The sequence below is a fragment of the Macadamia integrifolia genome, chromosome 6, assembly GCF_013358625.1.
Source record: "Macadamia integrifolia cultivar HAES 741 chromosome 6, SCU_Mint_v3, whole genome shotgun sequence".
NCBI lineage: Eukaryota > Viridiplantae > Streptophyta > Magnoliopsida > Proteales > Proteaceae > Macadamia > Macadamia integrifolia.
In genome coordinates this window covers 21,224,366-21,234,949 of record NC_056562.1, presented here as the reverse complement: position 1 = coordinate 21,234,949, position 10,584 = coordinate 21,224,366, and positions in this window count along the sequence as shown.

The window sequence follows — 10,584 nt, the reverse complement described above, 5'->3', positions numbered from 1 at the left end:
ATACTATATGCATAAGATTCATTTTAATCCTATTGCACCTAAACAATCATTACTAGGTCATAGGTAACATGCTACTCACAACCACAGTGCTTGTATGCCCCGGGTTCGAGATGCATTTTCCATCCCTCAATAAGCCCATAGGGTTGTCAGAGAAGGCCCACTATGAGCACTTAGAAAAGTAAACTGTGGCCGAACCACAGCAGAAATATAAATCGTGGCTGAACCACAGCAAGAAAGTAAATCGTGGCCGAACTACAGCAGAAATTAAAAGTAGTATGATTGACCCTCTGAATATATCACCAAGTTTTTCAACTGTCCTAATGATCAGCTAGGCGTACTTTTAACCACCAAGGCGGTCCACGACCGATGCTTCTCCCAGTGATAACCCAATATTTAAACCCCTATTGGGAAGGGTCGTAGAATGAGGGAATATGAAATCCTAACCACATGCTCCTACATAAGACAGTACAACTACATAGTACTTTTGTGTCCTAGTACCAATGCATTTATTTCCAAGCCTATCACGGTATCTAATCCAGAAATCCCACACATGATCGAAAAAAATCATCATCATAATCCAACATATGATAAATCCATTCTCAATATTTCAAGTAAATAATCATGCATATCGAATTTTAAGATACAACATGTTCAGTTCTAAATGCATCATTCATTCATCAATCATATTCATGGGAATGGCAATCAGAATGTCAATATATTCTATGAATGCATAGGATGCCAAAAACACTCTGAAAATTAAGATCAGAGTCCTCTCCCCACTTACATATTTTTGTAGGAGATTATGCACTCGCGGCATAGTTAAATCCGGAGTGAGAAGATGCGTTTCTCGAAACTTAGCACAGATAAGGAGTTTAGAGATATGTCCAATTTGGCATTGTAACTGACATAAGACATAGTCATGACACATTTAATAGCATGAAGAAGGTTGTCAATGAGTTTGAGTTCCATTGGAGCTCTTTTGGGCTACAGGTGGGTAGGAGAACCCACCTGTGCAAACTATCAAGACCGGCAGGTTATACTGGTAGGTTTGGCACCCGTTGGTCTCACCCGCTGGTAGACCAGAGGAGATAGGCGGGTCACACTGGTAGGTATGACACCCGACGGTCACACCAGTTGGTAGAACTAGAGAAGATGGGTAGGTCACACTGGTAGGTGTGGCACCATCTGATCTCACCCGTCGGTAGACCCAGAGAAGATAGGCGGGTCACACTGGTAGGTGTGGCACCTGCTGGTCTTACCCGTACGTATTCCTTGGATTTTTCTGTTTTTCTTTCTTTCTTCATTCCACCTCTTGGAAATTCAATAGGGTGGTTCCCACTTCATTTCCCATACTTTCTAAGCCTCATCTACTTGATTGGTCCATGGATCTAGGCCATTAACAAGATTTGGAGAAAGAAATTGTACCTTAACTTGAAAAACCCTAAATCTTGGGATCCTCTTCACAAAACTCAAATGCCACTTCAATAACTCTCAAATCTTTATTTCACTTCTTAAATCCTTCAAGAAAATCATACAAGGGTTTCACTATTCCCTAGACTCAACCACATACAAAAATGGTTTCATTATATCGCATGGGTTTATGATGTTTCTTACCTCAATATGTAGATCTCAAGATATCGGTGACAATACCGGCGACGAAAAGGTAAAACGTGGCTACGGGATTCATGAAGGTAGCCTTCTTCATAGTCTTCTTCTTGTTCTTCTTCTTCCTCCTTTCTCCTTCCTCTTTACTCTCCTCACCAAACTTTTCTGAAATTCATAAATGCGGGAGAGAGAGATATAAAGGCTATTTATACCCTAGTGTTATAAATATCTTCTAAGGCCTGTTTGGTTTTGCCCATTTATGGACCAAAACACTTTAAATCCCGTTTTTGGGTGGAGTAGCTGACATCATCAGGCATACAAGATACACAAGCTCATCCATTTTGGGTTTGCTAGGGTCCACAGTAAATTTATAGGTGGGTCACACTGGTGGGTCTGGCACCTACTAGTGACACCCACCAGTTGGCCAAACAATCCATCCGTGCTATATTTTAAAGGAAAATGGAATCTTAACACATATCTTACTCTAGCCACATGATGTGAACTAGGTTCTTATCATTCACATATGGTAACGTACCTTTCCTATTTGTACATGGCCTTATGATGCGTGCAAGGGCATGGCTTTGGCGTGTGAATCACTTTGGGTACCAGCTCAATCTTGTCTGGCCACCCGACATTTGATGTCACCCTTGCCGTTATGTACCATAAGGCACCAGCGTCAACCCACTCTAGTTCAGACCCTACAAGACCAAGCCGAACCAACTGGTCAATAAACTTGGTTTAAAGAGCAGGGCTCTACATCTACCCCCCTCTTTAAAAATTTCATCCTCAAAATTGAAGTTACCTGGTTGTCCGAACAAATGAGGATATTTAGCCTGGATGTCATCTTCTTTCTCCCAGGATGCTTCCTCAAGTGAATGGTTGGCCCATCGCACCTTTACAAAGGCAATGGATCAGTTACGAAGAGTCTTTATCTTTCAGTCTAGGATTTTAGCAGGTTGCTCCTCATACGTCATATCAGCCTCTATGTACTCTGGTTCCACGGTTAGCACATGTGATGGATCATGCACATACCGCTTCAACATTGAAACATGAAGTATATTGTGCACGTTGTTGAAAGATGGCAGAAGGGCCAGCATATATGCTATTGAGCCAACCCGTTTCAAGATCTCAAACGAGCCAACATATCTTGGACTCAACTTGGCTTTCCTGTGGAACCTGTGTAAGCCCTTGATAGGAGAGATTTTTAGAAACACCTTCTCCCCTTCTTGGAATTCAATATCTTTCTTGCAGTTGTCCGCATAACTCTTTTGACTGGATTGGGTTGCCTTGATTTTCTTGTGGATGACATCAACCATATCACAAGTCATCTGTAACATTTCTGGCCCAAGCAATCGCCGTTCTCCTTCATCATCCCAATATAAGGGAGTTCTGCACCTTCTACCATATAATGCCTCATATAGAGCCATTCTGATCGTGGCTTGATGGCTATTATTATAAGCAAACTCCATAAGAGGCACGTTTTCTTTCCAATTGCCACTCATTTCCATTGCACAAACTCTGAGCATATCTTCTAGTATTTGTATGGTCCGATTAGATTGCCCATCAGTTTGAGGATGGAAAGCAGTGCTTAGGTTCACTTGTGTCCCCATGGCATACTAGAGGCTCTTCCAGAATTTGGATGTGAACCTTAGGTCGTGGTCCGACACAATACTTACTGGTACTCCATGCAAGCGAACTATATCCACCATATAAATTTGTGCTAGCTTGTCGATAGAGTAGGTAGTCTAGATTGGAATGAAATGGGAAGTTTTAGTAAGTCTATCAACTATCACCCAAATGACATCTATTCCCTTAGGTGAACGGGGTAGCCTGGTGACAAAATCTATAGTAATCATCTCCCATTTTCACTCTGGTACTGTGAGTGGCTGAAGAGTGCCATATGGTCGATGCCGTTCTGCCTTGACCTTCTGACACGTGAGACACTGAGCAACATATAAAGCCATTGTAATCTTCATCCCTGGCCACTAATAAATTTTTTTAAGATCTTTGTACATCTTGGTGCTTCTAGGGTGAAGCGTGTACTCAGAACTATGCACTTTCTTAATTATCTTGTCTTGAATCCCTATGTCATTGGGGTACACACAACCTGCCCCAAAACAACAGTGCTCCATTATTGGCTATTGTGAAATCAGGACCGTCCATCCTTTGCTCTTGGATTTTGACTATGATTTTCTATAACTCAGGATCCATGGGTTGCTTCATGATTATTTCATACCTAATGGATGGTTGTGCTTGTGGGGCCACTAGAGATATGGTTAACTGCTTGATGTTTTCCAGCTGCTGATCAAGCTCTAAGGTCGATCCTTCATTCAAAATGATTTCTTCCATCAACATGGCATCTTGTTTAAGTTATAGGCTAGTGACCAAATAAGCAAGTGATACAGTTTGAGCTTTCCGGCTCAATGCATCAGCCACCACATTAGCCTTACTTGGATGGCAATGTATATCACAGTCATAATCCTTCATGAGTTCTAGCCATCTTCTCTGCCTCATGTTCAGATCCCTCTGGGTGAAGAAATACTTGAGACTTTTGTGATCACTGAATATCTCGCACTTTTTCCCATACAAGTAATGGCGCTAGATCTTTAAGGCAAAGATAATTGTCCCCAACTCTAGATCATGAATGGGATAGCTCTTCTTATATTCTTTTAACTGTCTAGATGCATATGCCACTACCTTACCGTGTTGCATAAGAATGCAACCTAGCCCAATTCTGGAGGCATCCGTGTAGACTGTCATTCCACTTGTACCTTCTGGTATCGTTAGCACTAGGGCTGACAACAATCGTCTCTTTAGTTCTTGAAAACTATCTTCACACTCCTTTGACCATTCAAAATTCCCCCCCTTTTTGGTCAAGCTGGTCTTTGGGTGGCGATTCAGAAAAATTTCTCAATGAACCACTGGTAGTAGCCTGCCAATCCCAAGAAACTTCTAATTTCTGTGGCATTCTTGGAAGCTTCCCACTCTACTACTGCTTTTACTTTTCCCGGGTCAACTTCGATCCCCTTCTCAGGCACTATATGCCCAAGGAATCCAACTTGCGTTTTGCATATAACTATTGCTCTCTTAGTCTTTGAAGTACCATTCGCAAGTGTTGTGCATACTCTTCTTCCATTTTCGAGTACATCAAGATGTCATTGATGAAGACGATGACCCACTTATCAAGGACATCATAAAATACTCGATTCATCATATCCATAAAGGCTGCTAGTGCATTGGTTAACCTAAAAGACAACACTAGAAATTCATAATGGTCGTACCGAATCCTAAAAGCCGTCTTGGGTATATCACTGCTCTTTATCTTGAGCTGGTAGTGACTGAACTTAAGGTCAATCTTTGAGAATACTTTAGCACCTTGCAACTAATCGAAAGGGTCATCTATACGTGGCAATGGATACCCGTTCTTGATGGTCAACTTGTTCAATTTTCGATAATCAATGCACATACGCAAATTCCTGTCCTTCTTCTTGACAAACAGAACTGGGGAGCCCCAAGGAGAAACACTTGGGCATATAAATCCTTTTTCTAACAATTCCTATAATTGAGTCTGTAACTCCTTTAATTTAGGTGGTGCCATTTTGTACGGAGCTTTAGACACTGGTGCTGCTCCGGGAACCAAATCATTGGCAAACTCTAACTCCCTGTCAGGTAGAAGCCGGGTTAGTTTATCTGGGAAGACATCAGAAAATTCCCTAACTACAATTAATTCCTCTAATGTTGTGACCTTTGCTTCTACATCTTGAACTGAAGCTAGGTAGCCCTGACATCTGTCTTCCAAAAACCTTACTGCCTGTAAGGCAGAAATGAGAACCTCTCTAGGTTGTCTTATCTTATCTACTTAATACACAAGCTCTTCACCATCCTCTCTCACCACCTTGATTTGCTTCTTGGCACACATGACATTTGCCTAATGATTAGATAGCCAATCCATGCCCAATATAACATCAAAATTCTGCATATTAAATTTGATGAGTTGGGCATCGAACTTCTTTTCGACTATATCAATGGGATATAGTCCATACACTTCATTTAATTGGGCCACCTTGCCCATAGGTGTGCTAACAATCAATTTACTTTCTAGAGCCTTGGGTGTCTTGTCAAAGAGGTAGTACCCAGTTTGCTGGCTGGCCAAGGCCTGTATCTCGATGACCTATAGGGCTGTTGATATGATGGACCAACATTGTATGGCCCACGAAAACTCTTGTTCAGGTTGCCTGAATCTGTATAGGGATTGGATCTCTTCCAAAGTCCAGGGGTATGGTGGACTCTCCCTTCTGCTTGTCTTCTATAGTCTTGGCCTTCTAGACCATTTGAGCAAAATTAGTCAAGTTCATGGCCCCAAAATTGTGCCAATAGATACTTTTAGCCCTTTCAGAAATTTCTTTGCCTTTTCCTCTGCTGTTTTCATGTGCAGAGGGGAAAAGTAGAATAATTCCTTAAACTACTGCTAATAGTTAAGGACAGAGTTATTTCCCTGAGTTAAAGCTGAGAATTCAGTTTCCTTCCAATCTCTGAAGCAGGTGGGGTAATAGTTTGATAAGAACAATTCTTGAGTTGTTCCCATGTTGGATTCGGATGGGTTGCCACCAAAATAGGCTTAGAAGCCTTCCACCATGAATCTGCCTCATTCCTTAACTATAACCCAGCACAGATGAGCTTTTGAGGTTCTGTACATTCTACCACTCAAATATATTTTTTGTTTCTTGGATCCATTGATCCAATTCTAATAGATCATTTCCCCACCTTAGTGAAGATAGGTGGCAAGTGCCTTTTAAATGATTCCATCACCTTTGTAGTAGTGGTTGTTGGAGGATAGTATGGAGGATAAGCCGGGTAGTACTGATACGGATGTGGCACCATATATGGAGAAGTGCAGTAAGGAGGGAACCATGGAGTAGCCACAGGTGGAGTACCTCCTGGTTGGTCCTGTGATGGTACAACAGGTAGTGCACTCCCTTGTGTCTCAACAGGTGGTGCTCGAGGAGAAGCACCCCCCGGTTGAACTCTAACACCAGGTACAATAGAGAATCTTGTGGGAGAGGTACCTCAAGAGGGTGTGGACCCATTTGTATAGGGTGCAACTGTTGGTGCACAACATTCATGAAAGTCTGCTATTGTTGGAGTAACTGTTGTTGGAATGCCTGTTGAGACTGTTGAATAATAGCCACAATATCATTAGGAGTAACAACAGGAGGAGGATCTAGAATTTCAAGTGTAGGTGAGTCCTCAACTATATCTTCTTATCTAAGACTCACCTATGGTCGAGGTCCCCAAGGGTTAGGTGGTCGTCCAACAGAACGAGAACCACGTGGGGCCCCTCTTGCACTACTGCCAGATCTAGTATGTACCATGACACTTTGTACCTGGATTGCATCAAGATTTGGTAAAATTAAGTGCCACAGTTATCTCATGTAAGCACAAAATCAAATCACATCATGCCTCCCATTACGTAGTCATAATGCACTTCATCATCATAGCATGCATCCCAAGCATTGAGTTCCATGAGGTAGCATAATTATTCCACCTAAGCATGCATGAAGCTTAGTTGCACATCAGCCTATAATTTACATAAAAATAGGTTCTACGAGGCTTGAACATCAAATCCCCAAAAATCTAGGATTTTTCGACCCAAAAATCCACACCGGCGGGTTATACTGACGGGTGGGCTATTTTTAGGACCTTCCGGTTCTGTGTGCAGTTCTGTTTTAAGGGCAGAAAAGCCCTTATTTTTAAAACTCTTCACTTCAGACTCTTCACTTCTCTCTTTTCCCTCTCTTCTCCAAATCGTCCAAGGCATCGAGAGAAGACCTAAGAGCACTTTTACAAGCCCCACTCATGCCTCTCACTTGGATTCAAAGCCTCTCCACTTCATTCTCAACATCATGTAAGTGGGTTTTTCTCCTTTCTCCTTTCAGATTTCAAATGTTTTGTCCCATGCTCTTAATAATCTGTTCTTCTTTGATAATCCTCCAAATAAAGAGAATGTGGTATGTATGTATGTTGTTTGCTCCATGGTTTTCATCTTTAATCATCACATTTACCATTTCTATAAGTTCACAACCCTATTTTTCACAAATTTTTACTGTTTTAGGGTTTCGTTCATTTCCTCTCTTATTTCTTGTAAAATGTTGATTCAATGAGTCCATACATCCACATTTGATTGCATAATGGTGGTAGGAGTGCTACATTGCACATATGCATCACCTTTCTCACTTTGGTATGAACTCTTCCCATTTCTAGGTTAGTGTTCTTGGGAAATTTGGGGCTTTCACTTGTTTGACCTCAATATGCCAAGTTACACACATTTGCATGAAATTAAACCTTTCCTCATATGTTATTGCTAACAATTTCCTCAATGCTTTGGATATGCTAGGTTTATGCTCCTCTCTGTGAAATTTTCTCCTTTTTCTTCTTTTGGAAAAACTACCAATGCTTTGGATTATTGCTATTTTTGGTAGTTTCACACTTCTACACCTTAAATAAATACTTCCATTCCTCATCTTTATTAGTGTATTGCATCAAGCATTGAATTCTTTGTAATATTCATGTATTCACATACGATTCTTGCCAATTACCATTTACATGTAGTTTCATTTCAACAATGGCATTGTATTTGTAGGGTTCTTCTCCTTCGTTTGTCATTCCACCTACATTGCCCATTCAATGTGCTTAGTGTGGGGCATGTCCATTTCACTAATCCTTTCCTTGAGAACATATTGTCTTGTTTCCTTACATTCACCCTTTGTTTTACAATTTCCTCTTGGTACCTTATCATTTTTTCTTACATCATTCTTTCCCAACTTTTCAGGATGTCTTCCCACAAAGGAAAGGGAACTATTGCCTCTTCATCTAGAAGTGGGCATGCTTCTAGTAGGAAAAAGAAAGGTGCTGCCTCCAGTTCTTCTGCCTCTCGAGCCTGATCTACCGGGGATCGTTCTGAGGACCTAGAGGATTATGATGAAAGTGTCTTTTGCAGTCTTGAGGCTGCACTCTCTTGGGATACCTTCTCCAAAAGACCAATTTTGATGGAGAAGTCAGTAGTGATGGAGGACTTCACTCGAGTCCAGTTACTTGAAAGGTTCACAACCCTTGGTTGGGAGGCCATGCTATTAGTCGACCGCCTATGCTACCCGAATCTTGTCTGGCTATTTTATTGCAACCTAAAGATGGTGTATGATAGCAGAATATATACCCTCACTAGCTGAGTGAAGGGCTGAGATATTTTGCTGCCGATTGACTTGTTGGCGGGGATTTTGGGCATCTCCATGGAGGGTACTTGGTACTACCACCCTCCTAGGGGTAAGGTTTTGGGTCCCCATATAAGCGAGACCCTCCAGAAGCTCATCTATCGGATGTGGCAATGATGTCCATCCTGAGTCCTTAACATCTTTCCTAGCTGAGGTTCGAGTCTTCAACCGCTTGGTGCCAGTCAACCTACTTCCTCAGGCCGGGCACTGGAACTAGGTGAACTTTATGGCTGCATATGTGGTATACTACCTTTACAATGCTTTGGAAAATCCTCCACGCCTGTGCCTTTCGTATGTGATCATGAAGACAATGGAGTACCATGTTGTAAGCACCCAATTTTGTCACCCTCCTCTGGCTATGATGAAATATGGATCTTGGACGCGACATCTGACTTCTGACTTCCGACCGATAGAGATGCTGATGGAAACAGTCCCCTACCCAAAACCCTAAAAATCTCATGCGGGAGAGAGGAAGGTCTAATTTTAACTTTTCATATATGAAGGAATAGGGCTTAGAAATACGATTCCGACGATATATGGTATGCCAAAATCGGATCAACAGATCTCTGATAATCATCCCCGAAAAATCATGCCTTCTCGCACATATGCCATGAGCACGGACAATCCCACTGGAAACTTGGAAAAATCCCTCACCTGACCCCAAACACACTAAAATTCACCCCCTACCCACCCAGATAACCTCGAAACACTCCCGGGTTTGAAACCCTAGAAATCCCCACGCGGGAGGGAAGGGGTCCAATTTTGACTTTTCATATGTGAAGGAATTCGGTTAAGATGAACAAATAGAGGGATAGTGCTCAGAAATTCGATTTCGACAATATATGGTACGCCAAAATCGGACCTACGAATCTCCGGCAATCATTCCAAGAAATTCACGTTTTTTTTTTTGCGCGCATGTCGTGAACACCGGCCACCCAGCCAAGCTAGCTAGCCAGCCCAGCCAGCTCTGCCAAGCCCATCCTGGTGCACACCTATGCACGGGCCTGCTGCAGGCTGTGCGAGGGCCTGCCGCACAGTGTGCAGGACACCTTGCACACTGTGCCAGCACACCTTGCACACATGGCCCGCACACCGTGCACACGGCCAGCACACCGTGCACACATGGCCCACACACCGTGCACACTGTGCCCACACACCATGCACACATGGCCCACACACCGTGCACATGGCCCATACACCTTGCATATGGCCTGCACACCCATGCATTCGCGCACCCGTGACATCACCCGCACCCCCGACAAAACCTTCTCTCTCCTCCCACTTTTCTAAAAATTGCCTTTTCTGGAAAAACCTTCTCTCCTCCCGCTTTTTGGAAAACTACCTTTTTTGGCAAAACCTTCTCTCCTCCTGCTTTTTTGAAAACTACCTTTTTTGGCAAAACCTTCTCTCTCCTTTCGCTTTTCTGAATACTGCCTTTTCCAGCAAAACTTTCTCTCTCCTCTCGCTTTTTCAAAATTTGCCTTTTTCGACAAAACCTTTTCTCTCCTCTCGCTTTTTGAAAACTACATTTTCCAAACTTTCTCTCTCCTCTCGCTTTTTTGAAAACTACCTTTTTTGGCAAAAATTTCTCTCCCCTCCTGCTTTTCCTGAAGCTACCCTTTCCAAACTTTCTCTCCTCCCGCTTCCAAAAATCACATTTTTATAAGCTCAAATTTCTCTCCCCTCCCATTTTTTCTGAAAACCCCCTTTT